This window comes from Papio anubis, chromosome 16 (genome assembly GCF_008728515.1).
Source record: "Papio anubis isolate 15944 chromosome 16, Panubis1.0, whole genome shotgun sequence".
In the NCBI taxonomy this organism is placed as follows: Eukaryota; Metazoa; Chordata; class Mammalia; order Primates; family Cercopithecidae; genus Papio; species Papio anubis.
This window is the reverse complement of record NC_044991.1, coordinates 69,095,564-69,106,113: the sequence shown is the minus strand read 5'-3', so window position 1 is coordinate 69,106,113 and position 10,550 is coordinate 69,095,564. Positions and strand designations below refer to the sequence as shown.

Below are 10,550 nucleotides of genomic sequence, written 5' to 3'. Positions count from 1 at the left end.
TGGCAGGAGAAAATGAAGTTCAGAGAGTTTAAGGGGTTTCATCATGAACAGATGGTTAGGAAGTTCCAATCTGGTCACAGACATAAATATCGATCTTTTTATTTTAAACTATGTACTATTGCTCCTACGTCTGCTCTTTATCCTTAAGTTCTTTGTTCTGGCACCTGTTCGGTAGGGGTTTTCTTCCCCAGCCCTAAGATCACTTGTGGTAGGTTGGATTGCTGTCTCCAATTCTTTACTCCCTCCCTTATTAGAATTGCACGTCCAAGCCTTTTGCCATATGACTTTGCAGTTCCTACCACTACCTCAGCAGCATATATTTCCTCTGCCCATTGATGTTGGGCTTGGCCATCTGATTTGCTTTGACCAATGGGGTTGTGGAGATAACACAAACTGAGGCCACAAATATGCTTTTAGGGTTTGGTTTGGCCTCTGACACTCCTGGAGTCCATTATAAGAAGAGCACTCTCCAGGGAGTTACTAATCCAAGGAGAAGAAGGAACTGTAAGACACAGACCTAAACCCAAGCCATTACCTGGAGCCAAGATTAGCTTGATCAACTCACCTACAAGCAAGAAAATAAGTGTTTGTTATAAGTCACTGAGAGTTTGAGGTTGTTGCACAGCGAAAGCTGACTGACATGCTACCAAACAGTGACAGAAAGGCTTTCAGAAGACAAACTCAAAATTCCTCTACAAAACAGATTTTCATCCTTCCTCCAGCAAGACAACAGTTTTCAGCAAATGTACACTCTGCACCAAACCACTGTGACATTAATTTTGCCTTATCAACTAGAGTATTTTGCAATTATATACTTTAATTCAACAAATTTCAACTCAACACAGTGAACCTGTTAAACATGAGATAAGACAGACGACCATGGAGAGAGAAATCTGGCTCAGTCCTCACAAGTTCACAATCCAACGGCAAAGACAGACACGAACATGAGTAATACTAACAAAAGGTTTTGAGAAATAAGTGCTGCAGCAGGTGACAGAATGTTATCTGACAAGAGGACTTACAAAGTCAGCATGGCAAATATGACATTTGCAGTGGGAGTAAAAGGTCAGATAGGATTTCCAAAGGCTAAGATGGGAGAATAGGAGGAAAAGACCATGTGGGGAAAGAGATAAGAGTATACTCACACAAAGGCCAGAAAGCCATGTTTAGGAATAACTTTTTGCAAAACTGGCCAATAGCAAAGGTATCCAAAATGGGGTGCTAATAGATGGAGTGATGTCACAGAGAGCCTTTCATGCTAGACTGTGGTGTTTGCACAGGATTTGATGGGAAGTAGGGAGCCATGGAAGGTGTGAGAGTGAGGGAGGACTAGGGGGTATTTGTGCCTTAGATCATTATGGCAGTGCGCCAGATGAAAGGATTGAGGGGGTTGATTCTGGAACTGAAGGCACCAGGTAAGCGTCTGTTGCCATTGCCCAACTTAGGGGTTTGGGTAATAGGGTCTGGACCATCAGACATGTGGGCAGGGCCAAAGCAGGGATCTCCAGTTCACTCCAATTTTCTTCCATCCGCTTTCTCCCTTTCAGTTCCTCCACTTCCCTGAGCTATTCCTGTTGCTCTTTTTCTCAGAAGCCTGCAGGGTTATTCCTGCCACACGTCCTATCGCTCCAGTAAAGCATTAGCAAAAGCCAGCCATCCATCTGCTGACTCCACAGAAACAGTGAGCACCAGATCCAGGGACAGAGGAGGAGGGAGGGAGGGGACACTTTCCTGATTACAATATTTTATCCTCAAGCATTTGCCACCATCCATCAAATTTGCTAACACGGCAAAAAAATAAAAAATAAAAAATCAGGAACTGAATTGTCAGGGGAGGAAAGGAGGCTCTTATCTTCCAAATAACCTAATACGGCTCCCCCAGCAGTCTGGGATTTATGGGCCAACGGGATGTCCAGATGATAGTGAGTGGGGAGCCAGATTCGGGTGCTTGGGGAAACCAACAAACCCAGTAGGGGGCTCCAGATTCGCTGTATTTTAATAATCACTCAAAGAAATGACCTCTGTTTTGATGGGAAGAATTGGAACAAATTGAACACAGGTTCGTAATTCCAGTGTGCTCTTCCCCCTCCTCACTCCAAGCAGCTGGACAGCCTCTACCCTTTGTGTTCCACCCCAGCCCTAGGAATCTCTGCCTCTCCTTCCCTCCTTTCCCGTCCCCATCCTCTTTCCCGCCCCTTGTCCCCAGCTTCTCAGTCCTCATATTTGTTTTCTGTGAGCAGGAACCTCATCTGACTGTCAGTTCTCTTTAGCACCTCATGCAGGGCCTGGCACTGCCTGATGCTAATAAACGCCTATGGACGATGGTCAGCAGAGGTGTGCACTGCCCAGCTTCCTGCCACAGCTGCCCTTTAAGACAGCAGACCCAGCCCACACAGCTCCGAGAAGGCAGATGCCAGCATCCCCTTGCCCATGGTCTCACTCTGAGCCATTTCGTCTCAACTGGCCTCCCACTCCCCTGCCTGACCACACCTTTGTCTCCATCTCCCAGATTCCGAGGCTCTGCACACCTCCTCCACCAGAGACCTTGGCTCCCACATACCCTTCAAGCCATGTCCTGCTCAAACAGCTCTGAGTTGCACCTGCCCCCACCCTGACCAGGACCTCAGGATCACATACACACACAGCACACATATATATGGACCATGTATACCCCACACATTCATACCACACATGTGTATACACAAGCTACATACAACACATGCACATACACACTCTGCATAGCACATACCCACATACACTGATATACACCACACACATATGCACCATGTGCACCCACACACACACACTACACACATATGTGGGGTAGACACACTATGTACACACCCCACACATGCACCCACATGTGTGTATACACATGTGTACATGCTCTGTGCACACCAACCCACACATATATACCACATATGCCATGCATGCATACATGTATATACATAACATGTATACATGCCACACACATATACACAGCATACATACCCCACGTATGCATCCCACACACAGCTTTCCACACCACGTACACCACACATATGCACACTCACACACACAACATTCACTGGGACTATAATTCCTCCAGAGTGGCCTGTTCTGATCCAGCCCAATCAGAGGTTTTCTTGGAAGGCCTCTAGAAACCTCATTTCTGTTTGTCTGTTTGTTTGTTTGTTTTCTAACCAAACCTAGGACTTTTCTTAAATAAATGTGAAGATTTTCAACTCTCAAAGAGGTGGGCCACATTGGGCCCACACCGGGATGCCAAGGGTTTGAGCCAGCCCACTCTAACACCTTAAAGATGGTGGTGGAAAGCAGCCTGAGATGGAAGGTGCGCAGGGGCTGGGGCTGGGGTCAGCAACTGCCAGAAGTCATTGTCCTCTTCTCACAAGGGCTGGGGCTGACCTGGCCAGGGGCCCACCAAGAAGCCAGTAGACATGGCAGTTTCCACAGCATTCATGCCAGAACTGGACCTGAGATATCGGTGGCAGATGCAGACCAAGCCCACAAACACGGGCAAGGCCAGGTCTAGATGTCAAATAACACACAGATAAAGCCCAGGATCTAGGGCCAGAGGCAGGATCCAGGTCCTTGCCTCAGAGAAGAGACAAGAGCCCAAGCGCTTCTGGAACAAAGATAAAGAAGTTAGAATAGCCAGAAAGTGGGGCTTGCTTTCCTAGGCCATCAAGGATATAGAACGGAGAAAGGCAAATTGGCTTAAAAGATTAGGGTAGATCAGACCTCCCTGTGGAAAGTGGAGGCAGAAAGCAGTTTTTAGAGCGGTCATTCAACAAAAATTTATTGTGCTGCTACTACATGCCAGGTGCTAATACAACGGCAATAGGCAAGTTCTTGCCATTAGGGAGTTTACCAATGTATTACAGTTAAATACTGAGATAAGGACTGTCAAAGAGAGTGTGATTCTACCAACTGGCCTCTCTGTCAAGAGCCACTGTTAACCTCTAAACCTTCAGTCACCTGACTTCAACTTTTAGCAGCACCACGTCACATCCCCAAATTCCGTCTAACATACACCACCTCTCAGGCTCACTGTTTTTCCCATTAGCATGCCAATCTTGTTCCTAATTTAGCCCTCAGAATAAGCCAGGTTGTCAGTTTGCTATTCCCTAATCCCTTCTCACCCCAGCAATTGAAACTAATGATTGCAATATTGCTGAGTGCCTTGTGTCCTGATCTGCTGTGCTCAGAGTGGGTAATCAGTACCACAGGGGGCTTATGGGAGCTCACAGAGCCAGTGCCAGGTAAACAATGCCTCCTGCCTCCACACTGGTCCAATGTGTTTCAACAAGCACCTTTAGGGTCCTTATGTTAGGAATTGAGAACCAGTTTCCGCCCTCTGGAAACTCGTGGTTCAGTGGGAAAGGCAGACCCTAATGGGTTATTCAAATGGTACTGAAGGCCACCTAAAGCGGGTGGGTGTTGTGCCAAACCCTATTGACTCCAATGGGGATGGCACCACATTCAAGAGGCCGAAGAAGACACCCAGAGACACCAAATGAGACATAGGGTTTTACTGGGGGCTTTACCTAAAGGGGAGAAAGTACAGTGTTTGGGGGTTGGACAAGAGAACCACACAGCCCAGTGGCAGTGGGCTGGACAGAAAAACTGGAGCCACTTGCAAAAGGCATGGAGTTTGTATAGCATTTTCACTTAGCTTCCTTTCCCTAACAACTTACACCTGTCAACCTTTATTCAACCCCAAACTGAGGCCTCAATCCCCTGTACTGCCAGTGTTCCACCGGGCAGGTGGGGGGCTCAGATGTTCCTCAGAGACAAGGAACAAATCTCCAGGTTGGCCACTCCCAGATTCTCTAAGTTGGAACACACATTCAGGTGTGTCTGCCACACAGCGTCATTCTCAGAGTATGTGTAAGTTATTGCCATCAGGTGCATTTCTCCTCCATGGGGGCAGTGCATTGGGGGAAAGCTGGGGCATCTTCTGGAATTGAGGATGCCTGAACTGAATCTTGGAGAAAGAGTGGGAGAAAGTCAACACCTAAAGATGGGGAGGAGGAGCCATGCAAGGAAGAGGGACCCCAGGAAGCAGCAACGGCACAGTGAGCCAGGTTATCCGCACATCAAGGCTGCGGGAGTCCAGATGGCAGGCCAAGTGTGGCAGGAGAGGAGGCTGTAAGGGACCCTGGAGCCAGCCCCTGGAGAACCTTGTGAGCCAGGCTAAAGAGCTTGAGTTGATTCTGGAGCTGATGGAAAGTCAGCGAGGGATGCTTTGCAGAGAAGGAGGCCGGTTACATGGCTGTTGCAATAGTTCCAGGAAGGGCAGAGGGAAGGGATGACTTAACCAGGTCACCCAGATGCAGTTATTGGGCCGTTCCTAGGACACATTGAATCAGGATATCTGATGGCAGCCCCACAAATGTGCTTTTTTAATAACCTGCCCCTGGTACTAAAGTTTAAGGGCCACCAAACAACATTTTAAAAATCCCTATATAGATGCTAGTCAATGTGCCACTTGGCTTATAAAGCAGGACTTTATCTATGACTATATCCAACTTAGGTATATTCTTAAGTAAACCCTTAAAAGAGAACCATTGAAGATTGAGATCTAAGGTATCACAGCAAAGCACCCCTTTGTAGCAAAACTTTCTGTTTCCTGTGAAACCCCATGACATTGATTAGCACACATCTTCTTGGCCTGCAACTCATTCATATGTGCACATTTTGTCAGCCCAATGAGAGTGTTAGCAGAAAGGGGTACAGGAAAAAACATGAGTACTAGAGTAACTGTCCTGCATTCCAATCCAACAATGATATTCAACAGCCTCGGGGTTTAAGATAGTCACTCAACGTTTCTGGACTTGAGTTTGGGGTGACCAGCTCATCCTGGTTTGCTGAGAACTTTCCAGGATTTAGCACTATGTCCTAGTCCCATGTCCTAGAAAACCCCTTAGTTCTGGGCAAGCCTGGATAGTTGATTAGCCTACTTCAGTTTCCTCATTTGTAAACAAGAGTGTTGGCTGGGCACCGTAGCTCATGCCTATAATCCCAACATTTTGGAAGGCCAAGGTAGGCAGATTGCTTGAGCCCAGGAGTTCAAGACCAGCCTGGGCAACATGGTGAAACCCCATCTCTACAAAAAATGCCAAAAAACTTAGCTAGGCATGGTGGCATACACCTGTTGTCCTAGCCACTCAGCAGGCTGAGGTAGCAGGATTGCTTGAGCCCAAGAGGTCGAGGTTGCAGTGAGCCATAATCATGCCACTGCACTCCAGCTTGAGCGACAGAGCGAGACTCCATCTCAAAAATAAAATAAAGTCAGAATGTTAATATCTACCTACAGGGATGCTGTGAGGATTCAAGGGGGTTAATCAAAACAAGAATTGCTTGTTTTTTCTTCTGTCCCTTGGGATTCTTCCTCCAGGTTGCAAACAAAAGCACTACATCCCATTTGATTGGAGGAAGCAGTTTGGCTTACCATGCACTTGTAAGGATGTAATTTGATTTGTTTCTCACAACAACCCTGTACAGAAAACAGAGAGGATATTTTGTGCCCACTTGATAGACGGGGAAATTGGAAATAAGACGAGTTAAATGGCCCAGTGGGAAACATCTTTTCTCTTAACCCTTTAAGTTTCTGCCTAGGTCCTGAAGAAAGAAACTGCTACCCACACTTTCGGCCCCCTGGAGAGGAGGAAGAGCTAATGGGGTCATTCAGGGGTGGCACTTACTGAGCTCCACTTCACTCATGGGCGATGTGCCATTTCACATCCCTTCCCTTCTGCCAGGTTGTTCATTTTCTCCATAGAGTCACAGTTTTGGGGGGAAAAAAAAACCCTCCGATTTAAGCAAAAGTGACTAGGAAACAGGAAGCCTAGTTAAGCCTAGCAGCCAGAACAAGCTTCTTGAGCTCTGCTTCTCCCAGAGGGCAATGAATTGGGACCTGGTACATGTGTTCAATCATGGTTAAAACAGGAACTTTGTTTCTGAGCTGGCTATTGATCTTTGGCCAGAGGACCCGAGCCGGTGGGGTGTGGAGAGGAGTGGCTGCATGCATATAGGCCTAACAACTGGACTCCCAAGTTGCTAACACTAATGACTGACTCAGTAACCCGATGACTAAGCTTCCAAGCAAGACTTGAACCCGTGGCGACTGCTCCTGGATCCAACGTGCGTTCCCCTACGTTGCGCAGCTGCACCCTGGAAACCACACCTCATAGGAGCTCAATCTATTATTGTTAACACTCTCACCCCAGACAAGCAGCTTTAAAAAAACTGTTTTAGGCAACACCACCAGCCTTTTGCTGTCGTTCATTAAGGGTTTAGCAGCTTGGTATTGATTTTCCTGCAGCTGCCTCTGAACTTTAATTCCTGCAGCAGAAAACAAGGCTTTGTCTGCGACATTTCCTGTCCAAGTGGTGGGTAACAACCATTCCTGGGATGCTGATTTCCCCAGCTATGCTACAAACCACAGGTTGCCCGCAATATGTCCTTTGTCTATTCCAAAGAGTAATTTCTGTAGCTGCAGGAGGTCCCTTCAAATGTGAGCAGTGGCTCCACCTCCTTCCTAAATCAGCAGCGCCTTCAAAAACCCCAGCCTTTGGAAATCCAGTGACCACCCCGCTCCTCACACTGACTTGCAGCTAAGAAAGTGCTGTCTTATATTTATGTCATATTTGTTACATTCAGATTTCTCTTAAATGTTAATTCCTAGGGATTAGAAAGGACCTTAACAATCTTCTCTTGCAAGCATCATCCTGATATTTTATCCCCTCTGCAACATCCCCACCAAGTGGCCATTCTGGCTTTGCTTGAACACCTCTAAGGACAAGCAACTCACCTCCTCCATAGGAAAGCAACTTTGTTCAGGAAAGCTCTGAAAAGCATAACATTTTTCATTGTGTGGAATCAAAATCTGCCTCCCGGAAACATCGGCCACAGCTTTCTCTGCTAAATCCCTGCTTCTCATCCCTGAAGCCCTGGATCCTATCCACAACACCTGTGTGAGTGAAGAACCCACCTCTGAGGCAGCCCCTGTGTGCTCCGCATACTTCTCTTCCCAAACCATTTGATTTGAGTTCCCCTGTGGAACAGGCACTGTGCTGTATGCACCTGTGAATGTTTTCTCATATTTATCTCATGGGGTAAGATTTGCTATCCCCATTTTACAGACCAAAAAGCTGAGGCTCAGAGAAGGTAAAAAACTTCCCAAGGATACACAGGTAATCAGTAGAAGAGACAGACTCCAACCTTAGAGTTGCCTGCCCCAGAGCCTGTGTTCTCTCCCCTATTCTGTGCTTTCTAAAAATAGAGCAAGTTTAGTTTCAAAGGGAGAGCAGAATCTGGCAAGACATGTCCAACAAGAGCAGCGAATTTCTCACAGCCACTAAGGAGGCCTCAGGAGAACCCTGCTCCTGGCTCACCCCTTCTGTCTCCGCAGGTGGAAGGCACGGAAGGAAATATTGATGCCAATGGTACATGAGGCTGCAGTGGACCGAGTGGTCACTCAGTGACCAGCAGCAGCCTGCTTGGTGCAGCAGGGCCCATGATGACAACTGGTGCCCAATTCCGGTTCCAAGGCACAGTCACAGAATGGCATTCTGAGAATGGAGACTGGGGTCCACTCAACCATCACTAAGAAGCCACAGTCAGAGCTCTGCCTTCTGCTTTGGGCCTCTATTCCAAGCCCCTGCTCCTGTAGCCGGGGTTCGTAGGCTCCTCGTGAAAGCTCAGACTCTCATCACTCCTACCTGTCCTCTTCCTCACAACCCGGAACATGTCTCTGGGGCTCATACCTGACCCGGACTGTAGCCACTCTGCAAATGAACCCACCCATGCTCTAATGGACCAGTCTGGAACTAGACCCCTTGCTCACCACACACCACCACCACCCATTCCTGCCCCAGCCACAAAGCCAGAAACGGGACATGGATGGACGAAGGAAGACAAAAGGCAGGAAGACCAGCCAAGAGGCTTTTGTAAGTGTCCAGGTGAAAGATGACAATGAACCAGGAAAGAGGTAGTAAGGCTGGAGAGAAAGAAATAGCTGAGATATTATAGCATAAGAATGGAATACAGTGACCAACAGCATGCTGATCACAGTCATGGTTGAGACATGTGACTGACGGCTTCAAGATGCTCCCAGCGATCCTCAGTACCTAGCATTCATGCATCGGATATTAATGTAATCCTTCCATTTGAATGTAGGTTGGACTTAGTGAGTTGTTTCTAATAAATGTAGCAAAAGTGATACGATATCATTTTGGACATTAGGTTACAAAAGGCTCTTTCCATCTTCCTAGCCTTCCCCCATTCACTCTGACGGAAGGCTGGGGCCGTGATATGAGCTGCCCTATGGAGAGGCCCATGTGGCAAAGAGCGGAGAGGAGCCTCCAGCCAATGCCCAACAAGGAAATGAATCCTACCAATAACCACATGAGCGCACTTGGGAGTGGATTTTGCTCCGGGCCAGTCTTCAGATGACCACAGCGCCAGCTGATGCTTTGACTGAAGCATCAAATCAAATCCTTCTGAGAGACCCAGACTGGAGGACCCAGCTCAGCTGCTCCCAGATCCTCTCCCACAAAAACTGCTTGTAAAGTTCATTGTTTTAAGCTGCAAAGTTTGAAAGCAATTCATTACACAGCCTTAGATAACCAATATAAACAGAGAAACAAGCAAGGTATGCTTTTTCAACTCATGAGGAGATTCCAGATGTCCAGGGCAAGAAAGAGAAAGGAGTCCCTGACGGTGCCCATGTTCTTATCATGGGAACTCACATGCATGTCGATACCATTTACTGAGCTTGGAACCCTAATGGTGGAACAAGATTTTAAGGAAAGAAAACAAAACAAACTTTGGTCATGTTCAGCCTGAAACACCCAAGAGAATAATGGCTTCCAGCTTCATCCATGTCCCTGCAAAGGACATGATCTCATACACAGGTGATGGGTTGATAGGTGCAGCAAACCACCATGGCACACGTTTACCTGTGTAACAAACCTGCACATCCTGCACGTGTACCCCAGAACTTAAAAAAATAATTTTTTAAAAAAGAAATACCTAAGAGAAATGCAACTGGGTGAGTCAAGAAGGTAGTTGGATTTATGACCCTGGAGCTCAGAAGGAAAACATTGGCAGGAGACAACCATCTGAGAGTCATCCCCCTGGAGCCACTTGGAATAAGTTTATTTCTCCATCCACATAAAAGTCTTTGAAGCTTGTTTTTTGTTTTGTTTTGTTTTGTGGGTTGTTTTTGTTTTTGAGATGGAGTCTCATTCTGTCACCCAGGTTGGAATGCAGGGGTGCAATCTCGACTCATTGCAACCTCCACTTCCCGGGTTCAAGGGATTCTCCTGCCTCAGCCTCCCGAGTAGCTGGGACTACAGGTGCCTGCCACCACGCCTGGCCAATTTTTGTAATTTTAGTACAGACGAAGTTTCACCATATTGGCCAGGTTCGTCTCGATCTCCTGACCTTGTGATCTGCCTGCCTCCGCCTCCCAAAGTGTTGGGATTACAGGCATCAGCCACCACACCAGGCCTCTTTGAAGTATTTGTAAGGAGTTCTCATGT

The 10,550-nt window shown here is 47.2% G+C and overlaps 1 long non-coding RNA gene across 1 annotated transcript; it reads left to right on the top strand.

Moving 5' to 3' along the window:
- The first annotated feature begins 1,326 nt into the window (after positions 1–1,326).
- LOC103888008 lies at positions 1,327–2,482 on the top strand. Its single transcript, XR_652326.4, has 3 exons — positions 1,327–1,415; positions 1,548–1,681; positions 2,271–2,482. It is a non-coding gene; the product is annotated as an uncharacterized LOC103888008 (long non-coding RNA).
- Positions 2,483–10,550: the final 8,068 nt, after the last annotated feature.